We start from the raw sequence: 10,000 nt of genomic DNA, 5'->3' as shown, positions 1-10,000 counted from the left end.
ACCACTAGACCACCAGGGACACGGGGAAAAGCCCTCTCCCGTCTGTGGCGTGCCCGCAGTGCGACCGACGTCGGCTCTGAAAGCGGGGCCAAGCTCGGCAATCTTGAATTGAGACAGAGACTCATCCACCAGCGATTTTAAAACTGCAGTAACCCGTTGAAGACACGACCCCGCCTGCCGTCGTCACTTAGATCTAACCCGCAAAAGAATCACTGCTACAACAGCTTCCGCGACACAATGGTCAGCCAACTGGGGGAGGAACTGTGTTGTGAAAAACTGGAAAGACACAACAGGGAAACCCACGAGGTTCAGTGTCATACAGACTAGTGTCGCTTGACAGACAAAACTTGCAGTACAAGATTTCTAAAGATTCTTCACAATCACAGGAGTTACAGCCATCACACATCGGTGGGTTAACACTCACACACACAAAGAAAACCACATCGCCCAGCACAAAGAAGAAAACAAGACTTACACCAAGTTGAGAGCACTTTGCCGCTGGGGGAACGGAATCACGACTGTCTTCGATATTGACGCCAGGCTTTCCCTACACAAGGCCAGAACCAGACCGTGAAAAGATGGCTCCGGGATGCCCGCGCTGCTCAGGTCGAGCCCGTTATGCCAAAGCAGCCTGTGGCGGGCAATGAAAACTCAAGCAGCCAGTGTGTCTGCTTCCTGGTCTGCAAAGGCTCTCCAGGAAAATCTCTCTTGCGCTTCTGCTGAACTGCTGCTTCATCTACACAGGGGCCCCCGCCTTCTTAATCAAGGAGTCCAATGGCAGCATTAGTCGCAAGTGCTCGTCAGTTCCCACACAGTCGGGGAGGAGCCCGGGACTTGATGAGGACAACGACAGCCAGCTTGGCATTGTTTTCCTCGGCACCTATCAATTATCACAGCAGGGTGTGACGTCCCCGGGGCGTGGGGTGTGAGTGAGGGACAGGAAGCAAGCAAGAGACAGAGGAAGTCAAGAGCCACCACAACCTGTTGCTTGCCAGTAATCACACAACTATGGCCCTCAGCTGATACCCCTTTACAAGTGGGAGACCCTGCTCCGAGTCCAGCCCGAGTGTAAAAGGAGGGCAAAAGGCCCCAGCGAGATTTGAACTCGCGACCCCTGGTTTACAAGACCAGTGCTCTAACCCCTGAGCTATGGAGCCACAAGGCTCCAGGTCCTGACTCACGCGCACACAAACGTACCGAGTCAAGCAGCTGGCAACATGAGGGAGACACGGTGCCCGGCTCAGCTACACAGCGGAGAGAGCAGAGAAAGGACGCCACGGCGAAGCTGAAGTCTTGCACAGGCCCATGGAAGACACCGAAGATCACCAAGGGAATCGACAGTCGACCCAGCTCTTGTGTGGTTCCATGGTGTAATGGTTAGCACTCTGGACTCTGAATCCAGCGATCCGAGTTCAAATCTCGGTGGAACCTTTTGTGGGTGACATTGGAATTGGTGTCTGGAATGCCAAACGGGAATTCCCGCTGAAATAAACGGGGTGGGGGGAAAAAAGCCACGCTTCCCTGACCAGGAACCGAACCTGGGCCGCAGCAGTGAGAGCGCCGAATCCTAACCACTAGACCACCAGGGACACAGGGAAAGGCCCTCATCCATCTGCGGCGTGCCCGCAGCGCGACCGACGTCGGCTCTTAAAGCGGGGCCAAGCTCGGCAATCTTTAATTGAGACAGAGACTCATCCACCCGCGATTTTAAAACTGCAGTAACGCGTTGAAGACACGACCCCGCCTGCCGTCGTCACTTAGATCTAACCTGTAAAAGAATCACTGCTACAACAGCTTCCGCGACGCAATGGTCAGCCACCTGGGGGAGGAACCGTGGTGTGAATGACTGGAAGGACACAACAGGGAAACCCACGAGGTTCAGTGTCATACAGACTAGTTTCGCTTGACAGAAAATGAAATCACAAGTAGCCAGTGTGTCTGTAAAGGCTCTCCAGGAAAATCTCTCTCACGCTTCTGCTGAACTGCTGCTTCATCTACGCAGGGGCCCCCGCCTTCTTAATCAAGGAGTCCAATGGCAGCATTTGTCGCAAGTGCTCGTCAGTTCCCACACAGTCGGGGAAGAGCCCGGGACTTGATGAGGACAACGACAGCCAGCTTGGCATTGTTTTCCTCGGCACCTATCAATTATCACAGCAGGGTATGACATCCCCGGGGCGTGGGGTGTGAGTGAGGGACAGGAAGCAGGCAAGAGACAGAGAAAGCCAAGAGCCACCACACCCTGTTGCTTGCCAGTATTCACACAATTACGGCCCTCAGCTGATACCCCTTTACAAGCGGGAGACCCTGCTCCGCGTCCAGCCGGAGTGCAAAAGGCCCCAGCGAGATTTGAACTCGCGACCCCTGGTTTACAAGACCAGTGCTCTAACCCCTGAGCTATGGAGCCACAAGGCTCCAGACCCTGACTCACGCACACACAAACGTACCGAGTCACGCAGCTGGCTACATGTGGGAGACACGGTGCCCGGCTCAGCTACACAATGGAGAAAGCAAAGAAAGGACGCCACGGCGAAGCTGAAGTCTTGCACAGGCCCATGGAAGTCGCCCCAGCTCTCGTGTGGTTCCATGGTGTAATGGTTAGCACTCTGGGCTTTGAATCCAGCGATCCGAGTTCAAGTCTCGGTGGAACCTGTTGTGGGTGACATTGAAATCGAAACCTGTGTATGGAATCGTGGGCTGCTTTCCTTGTGTGCTCTGCTGTGGGCAAAGAAACCTGCTTTTACTCATCAGCCTTTCTAGGACCTGCAAGATATCACCCACTACTGCAGACGATTGAGTGTACAGCAGACATGCGTGTATTGTATGACAGAGGTTCCTGCGTCGTCAAAATACCCGGAACACCTCCTCCGAGTTCAACGTCTTGCACGGCTCTAAGGGTAACAAACGGGGTGTGGGAAAAAAGGCCACACTTCCCTGACCGGGAATCGAACCCGGGCCGCGGCGGTGAGAGCGCCGAATCCTAACCACTAGACCACCAGGGACACGGGGAAAAGCCCTCTCCCGTCTGTGGCGTGCCCGCAGTGCGACCGACGTCGGCTCTGAAAGCGGGGCCAAGCTCGGCAATCTTGAATTGAGACAGAGACTCATCCACCAGCGATTTTAAAACTGCAGTAACCCGTTGAAGACACGACCCCGCCTGCCGTCGTCACTTAGATCTAACCCGCAAAAGAATCACTGCTACAACAGCTTCCGCGACACAATGGTCAGCCAACTGGGGGAGGAACTGTGTTGTGAAAAACTGGAAAGACACAACAGGGAAACCCACGAGGTTCAGTGTCATACAGACTAGTGTCGCTTGACAGACAAAACTTGCAGTACAAGATTTCTAAAGATTCTTCACAATCACAGGAGTTACAGCCATCACACATCGGTGGGTTAACACTCACACACACAAAGAAAACCACATCGCCCAGCACAAAGAAGAAAACAAGACTTACACCAAGTTGAGAGCACTCTGCCGCTGGGGGAACGGAATCACGACTGTCTTCGATATTGACGCCAGGCTTTCCCTACACAAGGCCAGAACCAGACCGTGAAAAGATGGCTCCGGGATGCCCGCGCTGCTCAGGTCGAGCCCGTTATGCCAAAGCAGCCTGTGGCGGGCAATGAAAACTCAAGCAGCCAGTGTGTCTGCTTCCTGGTCTGCAAAGGCTCTCCAGGAAAATCTCTCTTGCGCTTCTGCTGAACTGCTGCTTCATCTACACAGGGGCCCCCGCCTTCTTAATCAAGGAGTCCAATGGCAGCATTAGTCGCAAGTGCTCGTCAGTTCCCACACAGTCGGGGAGGAGCCCGGGACTTGATGAGGACAACGACAGCCAGCTTGGCATTGTTTTCCTCGGCACCTATCAATTATCACAGCAGGTTGTGACGTCCCCGGGGCGTGGGGTGTGAGTGAGGGACAGGAAGCAAGGAAGAGACAGAGGAAGTCAAGAGCCACCACACCCTGTTGCTTGCCAGTAATCACACAACTATGGCCCTCAGCTGATACCCCTTTACAAGTGGGAGACCCTGCTCCGAGTCCAGCCCGAGTGCAAAAGGAGGGCAAAAGGCCCCAGCGAGATTTGAACTCGCGACCCCTGGTTTACAAGACCAGTGCTCTAACCCCTGAGCTATGGAGCCACAAGGCTCCAGGTCCTGACTCACGCGCACACAAACGTACCGAGTCAAGCAGCTGGCAACATGAGGGAGACACGGTGCCCGGCTCAGCTACACAGCGGAGAGAGCAGAGAAAGGACGCCACGGCGAAGCTGAAGTCTTGCACAGGCCCATGGAAGACACCGAAGATCACCAAGGGAATCGACAGTCGCCCCGGCTCTTGTGTGGTTCCATGGTGTAATGGTTAGCACTCTGGACTCTGAATCCAGCGATCCGAGTTCAAATCTCGGTGGAACCTTTTGTGGGTGACATTGGAATTGGTGTCTGGAATGCCAAACGGGAATTCCCGCTGAAATAAACGGGGTGGGGGGAAAAAAGCCACGCTTCCCTGACCAGGAACCGAACGTGGGCCGCAGCGGTGAGAGCGCCGAATCCAAACCACTAGACCACCAGGGACGCAGGGAAAGGCCCTCTCCCATCTGTGGCGTGCCCGCAGCGCGACCGACGTCGGCTCTTAAAGCGGGGCCAAGCTCGGCAATCTTGAATTGAGACAGAGACTCATCCACCAGCGATTTTAAAACTGCAGTAACCCGTTGAAGACACGACCCCGCCTGCCGTCGTCACTTAGATCTAACCCGCAAAAGAATCACTGCTACAACAGCTTCCGCGACACAATGGTCAGCCAACTGGGGGAGGAACCGTGGTGTGAAAAACTGGAAAGACACAACAGGGAAACCCACGAGGTTCAGTGTCATACAGACTAGTGTCGCTTGACAGACAAAACTTGCAGTACAAGATTTCTAAAGATTCTTCACAATCACAGGAGTTACAGCCATCACACATCGGTGGGTTAACACTCACACACACAAAGAAAACCACATCGCCCAGCACAAAGAAGAAAACAAGACTTACACCAAGTTGAGAGCACTTTGCCGCTGGGGGAACGGAATCACGACTGTCTTCGATATTGACGCCAGGCTTTCCCTACACAAGGCCAGAACCAGACCGTGAAAAGATGGCTCCGGGATGCCCGCGCTGCTCAGGTCGAGCCCGTTATGCCAAAGCAGCCTGTGGCGGGCAATGAAAACTCAAGCAGCCAGTGTGTCTGCTTCCTGGTCTGCAAAGGCTCTCCAGGAAAATCTCTCTTGCGCTTCTGCTGAACTGCTGCTTCATCTACACAGGGGCCCCCGCCTTCTTAATCAAGGAGTCCAATGGCAGCATTAGTCGCAAGTGCTCGTCAGTTCCCACACAGTCGGGGAGGAGCCCGGGACTTGATGAGGACAACGACAGCCAGCTTGGCATTGTTTTCCTCGGCACCTATCAATTATCACAGCAGGGTGTGACGTCCCCGGGGCGTGGGGTGTGAGTGAGGGACAGGAAGCAAGCAAGAGACAGAGGAAGTCAAGAGCCACCACAACCTGTTGCTTGCCAGTAATCACACAACTATGGCCCTCAGCTGATACCCCTTTACAAGTGGGAGACCCTGCTCCGAGTCCAGCCCGAGTGCAAAAGGAGGGCAAAAGGCCCCAGCGAGATTTGAACTCGCGACCCCTGGTTTACAAGACCAGTGCTCTAACCCCTGAGCTATGGAGCCACGAGGCTAAAGGTCCTGACTCACGCGCACACAAACGTACCGAGTCAAGCAGCTGGCAACATGAGGGAGACACGGTGCCCGGCTCAGCTACACAGCGGAGAGAGCAGAGAAAGGACGCCACGGCGAAGCTGAAGTCTTGCACAGGCCCATGGAAGACACCGAAGATCACCAAGGGAATCGACAGTCGCCCCGGCTCTCGTGTGGTTCCATGGTGTAATGGTTAGCACTCTGGACTCTGAATCCAGCAATCCGAGTTCAAATCTCGGTGGAACCTTTTGTGGGTGACATTGGAATTGGTGTCTGGAATGCCAAACGGGAATTCCCGCTGAAATAAACGGGGTGGGGGGAAAAAAGCCACGCTTCCCTGACCAGGAACCGAACCTGGGCCGCAGCGGTGAGAGCGCCAAATCCTAACCACTAGACCACCAGGGACACAGGGAAAGGCCCTCTCCCATCTGTGGCGTGCCCGCAGCGCGACCGACGTCGGCTCTTAAAGCGGGGCCAAGCTCGGCAATCTTTAATTGAGACAGAGACTCATCCACCCGCGATTTTAAAACTGCAGTAACGCGTTGAAGACACGACCCCGCCTGCCGTCGTCACTTAGATCTAACCTGTAAAAGAATCACTGCTACAACAGCTTCCGCGACGCAATGGTCAGCCACCTGGGGGAGGAACCGTGGTGTGAATGACTGGAAGGACACAACAGGGAAACCCACGAGGTTCAGTGTCATACAGACTAGTTTCGCTTGACAGAAAATGAAATCACAAGTAGCCAGTGTGTCTGTAAAGGCTCTCCAGGAAAATCTCTCTCACGCTTCTGCTGAACTGCTGCTTCATCTACGCAGGGGCCCCCGCCTTCTTAATCAAGGAGTCCAATGGCAGCATTTGTCGCAAGTGCTCGTCAGTTCCCACACAGTCGGGGAAGAGCCCGGGACTTGATGAGGACAACGACAGCCAGCTTGGCATTGTTTTCCTCGGCACCTATCAATTATCACAGCAGGGTATGACGTCCCCGGGGCGTGGGGTGTGAGTGAGGGACAGGAAGCAGGCAAGAGACAGAGAAAGCCAAGAGCCACCACACCCTGTTGCTTGCCAGTATTCACACAATTACGGCCCTCAGCTGATACCCCTTTACAAGCGGGAGACCCTGCTCCGCGTCCAGCCCGAGTGCAAAAGGCCCCAGCGAGATTTGAACTCGCGACCCCTGGTTTACAAGACCAGTGCTCTAACCCCTGAGCTATGGAGCCACAAGGCTCCAGACCCTGACTCACGCACACACAAACGTACCGAGTCACGCAGCTGGCTACATGTGGGAGACACGGTGCCCGGCTCAGCTACACAATGGAGAAAGCAAAGAAAGGACGCCACGGCGAAGCTGAAGTCTTGCACAGGCCCATGGAAGTCGCCCCAGCTCTCGTGTGGTTCCATGGTGTAATGGTTAGCACTCTGGGCTTTGAATCCAGCGATCCGAGTTCAAGTCTCGGTGGAACCTGTTGTGGGTGACATTGAAGTCGGAACCTGTGTATGGAATCGTGGGCTGCTTTCCTTGCGTGCTCTGCTGTGGGCAAAGAAACCTGCTTTTACTCATCAGCCTTTCTAGGACCTGCAAGATATCACCCACTACTGCAGACGATTGAGTGTACAGCAGACATGCGTGTATTTTATGACAGAGGTTCCTGCGTCGTCAAAATACCCGGAACACCTCCTCCGAGTTCAACGTCTTGCACGGCTCTAAGGGTAACAAACGGGGTGTGGGAAAAAAGGCCACACTTCCCTGACCGGGAATCGAACCCGGGCTGCGGCGGTGAGAGCGCCGAATCCTAACCACTAGACCACCAGGGACACGGGGAAAAGCCCTCTCCCGTCTGTGGCGTGCCCGCAGTGCGACCGACGTCGGCTCTGAAAGCGGGGCCAAGCTCGGCAATCTTGAATTGAGACAGAGACTCATCCACCAGCGATTTTAAAACTGCAGTAACCCGTTGAAGACACGACCCCGCCTGCCGTCGTCACTTAGATCTAACCCGCAAAAGAATCACTGCTACAACAGCTTCCGCGACACAATGGTCAGCCAACTGGGGGAGGAACTGTGTTGTGAAAAACTGGAAAGACACAACAGGGAAACCCACGAGGTTCAGTGTCATACAGACTAGTGTCGCTTGACAGACAAAACTTGCAGTACAAGATTTCTAAAGATTCTTCACAATCACAGGAGTTACAGCCATCACACATCGGTGGGTTAACACTCACACACACAAAGAAAACCACATCGCCCAGCACAAAGAAGAAAACAAGACTTACACCAAGTTGAGAGCACTTTGCCGCTGGGGGAACGGAATCACGACTGTCTTCGATATTGACGCCAGGCTTTCCCTACACAAGGCCAGAACCAGACCGTGAAAAGATGGCTCCGGGATGCCCGCGCTGCTCAGGTCGAGCCCGTTATGCCAAAGCAGCCTGTGGCGGGCAATGAAAACTCAAGCAGCCAGTGTGTCTGCTTCCTGGTCTGCAAAGGCTCTCCAGGAAAATCTCTCTTGCGCTTCTGCTGAACTGCTGCTTCATCTACACAGGGGCCCCCGCCTTCTTAATCAAGGAGTCCAATGGCAGCATTAGTCGCAAGTGCTCGTCAGTTCCCACACAGTCGGGGAGGAGCCCGGGACTTGATGAGGACAACGACAGCCAGCTTGGCATTGTTTTCCTCGGCACCTATCAATTATCACAGCAGGGTGTGACGTCCCCGGGGCGTGGGGTGTGAGTGAGGGACAGGAAGCAAGCAAGAGACAGAGGAAGTCAAGAGCCACCACAACCTGTTGCTTGCCAGTAATCACACAACTATGGCCCTCAGCTGATACCCCTTTACAAGTGGGAGACCCTGCTCCGAGTCCAGCCCGAGTGTAAAAGGAGGGCAAAAGGCCCCAGCGAGATTTGAACTCGCGACCCCTGGTTTACAAGACCAGTGCTCTAACCCCTGAGCTATGGAGCCACAAGGCTCCAGGTCCTGACTCACGCGCACACAAACGTACCGAGTCAAGCAGCTGGCAACATGAGGGAGACACGGTGCCCGGCTCAGCTACACAGCGGAGAGAGCAGAGAAAGGACGCCACGGCGAAGCTGAAGTCTTGCACAGGCCCATGGAAGACACCGAAGATCACCAAGGGAATCGACAGTCGACCCGGCTCTTGTGTGGTTCCATGGTGTAATGGTTAGCACTCTGGACTCTGAATCCAGCGATCCGAGTTCAAATCTCGGTGGAACCTTTTGTGGGTGACATTGGAATTGGTGTCTGGAATGCCAAACGGGAATTCCCGCTGAAATAAACGGGGTGGGGGGAAAAAAGCCACGCTTCCCTGACCAGGAACCGAACCTGGGCCGCAGCAGTGAGAGCGCCGAATCCTAACCACTAGACCACCAGGGACACAGGGAAAGGCCCTCATCCATCTGCGGCGTGCCCGCAGCGCGACCGACGTCGGCTCTTAAAGCGGGGCCAAGCTCGGCAATCTTTAATTGAGACAGAGACTCATCCACCCGCGATTTTAAAACTGCAGTAACGCGTTGAAGACACGACCCCGCCTGCCGTCGTCACTTAGATCTAACCTGTAAAAGAATCACTGCTACAACAGCTTCCGCGACGCAATGGTCAGCCACCTGGGGGAGGAACCGTGGTGTGAATGACTGGAAGGACACAACAGGGAAACCCACGAGGTTCAGTGTCATACAGACTAGTTTAACTTGACAGAAAATGAAATCACAAGTAGCCAGTGTGTCTGTAAAGGCTCTCCAGGAAAATCTCTCTCACGCTTCTGCTGAACTGCTGCTTCATCTACGCAGGGGCCCCCGCCTTCTTAATCAAGGAGTCCAATGGCAGCATTTGTCGCAAGTGCTCGTCAGTTCCCACACAGTCGGGGAAGAGCCCGGGACTTGATGAGGACAACGACAGCCAGCTTGGCATTGTTTTCCACGGCACCTATCAATTATCACAGCAGGGTATGACGTCCCCGGGGCGTGGGGTGTGAGTGAGGGACAGGAAGCAGGCAAGAGACAGAGAAAGCCAAGAGCCACCACACCCTGTTGCTTGCCAGTATTCACACAATTATGGCCCTCAGCTGATACCCCTTTACAAGCGGGAGACCCTGCTCCGCGTCCAGCCCGAGTGCAAAAGGCCCCAGCAAGATTTGAACTCGTGACCCCTGGTTTACAAGACCAGTGCTCTAACCCCTGAGCTATGGAGCCACAAGGCTTCAGACCCTGACTCACGCACACACAAACGTACCGAGTCAGCAGCTGGCTACATGTGGG

General features: G+C 54.5%; 17 non-coding genes across 17 annotated transcripts in view; 6 read left to right on the top strand and 11 right to left on the bottom strand.

Moving 5' to 3' along the window:
• trnae-cuc (transfer RNA glutamic acid (anticodon CUC)) overlaps nucleotides 1-19 on the bottom strand; it is a 72-nt gene extending 53 nt beyond the window's left edge. The window contains exon 1 of the tRNA in view: nucleotides 1-19. This exon is cut by the window's left edge and continues 53 nt beyond it. This is a non-coding gene — a tRNA (tRNA-Glu).
• A 1,065-nt stretch (nucleotides 20-1,084) lies between these two features.
• trnat-ugu (transfer RNA threonine (anticodon UGU)) lies at nucleotides 1,085-1,157 on the bottom strand. The gene has a single exon. It is a non-coding gene; the product is annotated as a tRNA-Thr (tRNA).
• A 202-nt stretch (nucleotides 1,158-1,359) lies between these two features.
• trnaq-cug (transfer RNA glutamine (anticodon CUG)) lies at nucleotides 1,360-1,431 on the top strand. Its single transcript has one exon. It is a non-coding gene; the product is annotated as a tRNA-Gln (tRNA).
• A 900-nt stretch (nucleotides 1,432-2,331) lies between these two features.
• trnat-ugu (transfer RNA threonine (anticodon UGU)) lies at nucleotides 2,332-2,404 on the bottom strand. The gene has a single exon. It is a non-coding gene; the product is annotated as a tRNA-Thr (tRNA).
• Nucleotides 2,405-2,577: 173 nt separating this feature from the next.
• trnaq-uug (transfer RNA glutamine (anticodon UUG)) lies at nucleotides 2,578-2,649 on the top strand. Its single transcript has one exon. It is a non-coding gene; the product is annotated as a tRNA-Gln (tRNA).
• Nucleotides 2,650-2,927: 278 nt separating this feature from the next.
• Nucleotides 2,928-2,999, bottom strand: trnae-cuc (transfer RNA glutamic acid (anticodon CUC)). The gene has a single exon. It is a non-coding gene; the product is annotated as a tRNA-Glu (tRNA).
• Nucleotides 3,000-4,064: 1,065 nt separating this feature from the next.
• trnat-ugu (transfer RNA threonine (anticodon UGU)) lies at nucleotides 4,065-4,137 on the bottom strand. The gene has a single exon. It is a non-coding gene; the product is annotated as a tRNA-Thr (tRNA).
• Nucleotides 4,138-4,339: 202 nt separating this feature from the next.
• On the top strand, nucleotides 4,340-4,411 carry trnaq-cug (transfer RNA glutamine (anticodon CUG)). The gene has a single exon. It is a non-coding gene; the product is annotated as a tRNA-Gln (tRNA).
• Nucleotides 4,412-5,634: 1,223 nt separating this feature from the next.
• Nucleotides 5,635-5,707, bottom strand: trnat-ugu (transfer RNA threonine (anticodon UGU)). Its single transcript has one exon. It is a non-coding gene; the product is annotated as a tRNA-Thr (tRNA).
• Nucleotides 5,708-5,909: 202 nt separating this feature from the next.
• Nucleotides 5,910-5,981, top strand: trnaq-cug (transfer RNA glutamine (anticodon CUG)). Its single transcript has one exon. It is a non-coding gene; the product is annotated as a tRNA-Gln (tRNA).
• Nucleotides 5,982-6,067: 86 nt separating this feature from the next.
• trnae-cuc (transfer RNA glutamic acid (anticodon CUC)) lies at nucleotides 6,068-6,139 on the bottom strand. Its single transcript has one exon. It is a non-coding gene; the product is annotated as a tRNA-Glu (tRNA).
• Nucleotides 6,140-6,881: 742 nt separating this feature from the next.
• On the bottom strand, nucleotides 6,882-6,954 carry trnat-ugu (transfer RNA threonine (anticodon UGU)). Its single transcript has one exon. It is a non-coding gene; the product is annotated as a tRNA-Thr (tRNA).
• A 173-nt stretch (nucleotides 6,955-7,127) lies between these two features.
• On the top strand, nucleotides 7,128-7,199 carry trnaq-uug (transfer RNA glutamine (anticodon UUG)). Its single transcript has one exon. It is a non-coding gene; the product is annotated as a tRNA-Gln (tRNA).
• A 278-nt stretch (nucleotides 7,200-7,477) lies between these two features.
• Nucleotides 7,478-7,549, bottom strand: trnae-cuc (transfer RNA glutamic acid (anticodon CUC)). Its single transcript has one exon. It is a non-coding gene; the product is annotated as a tRNA-Glu (tRNA).
• A 1,065-nt stretch (nucleotides 7,550-8,614) lies between these two features.
• trnat-ugu (transfer RNA threonine (anticodon UGU)) lies at nucleotides 8,615-8,687 on the bottom strand. Its single transcript has one exon. It is a non-coding gene; the product is annotated as a tRNA-Thr (tRNA).
• A 202-nt stretch (nucleotides 8,688-8,889) lies between these two features.
• Nucleotides 8,890-8,961, top strand: trnaq-cug (transfer RNA glutamine (anticodon CUG)). The gene has a single exon. It is a non-coding gene; the product is annotated as a tRNA-Gln (tRNA).
• Nucleotides 8,962-9,861: 900 nt separating this feature from the next.
• On the bottom strand, nucleotides 9,862-9,934 carry trnat-ugu (transfer RNA threonine (anticodon UGU)). The gene has a single exon. It is a non-coding gene; the product is annotated as a tRNA-Thr (tRNA).
• Nucleotides 9,935-10,000: the final 66 nt, after the last annotated feature.

Source organism: Lepisosteus platostomus, chromosome 8, assembly GCF_059453375.1.
Source record: "Lepisosteus platostomus isolate fLepPlt1 chromosome 8, fLepPlt1.hap1, whole genome shotgun sequence".
NCBI classification, from domain to species: domain Eukaryota; kingdom Metazoa; phylum Chordata; class Actinopteri; order Semionotiformes; family Lepisosteidae; genus Lepisosteus; species Lepisosteus platostomus.
The sequence above is the reverse complement of the archived record's forward strand: the minus strand, read 5'-3'. Positions and strand labels throughout refer to the sequence as shown.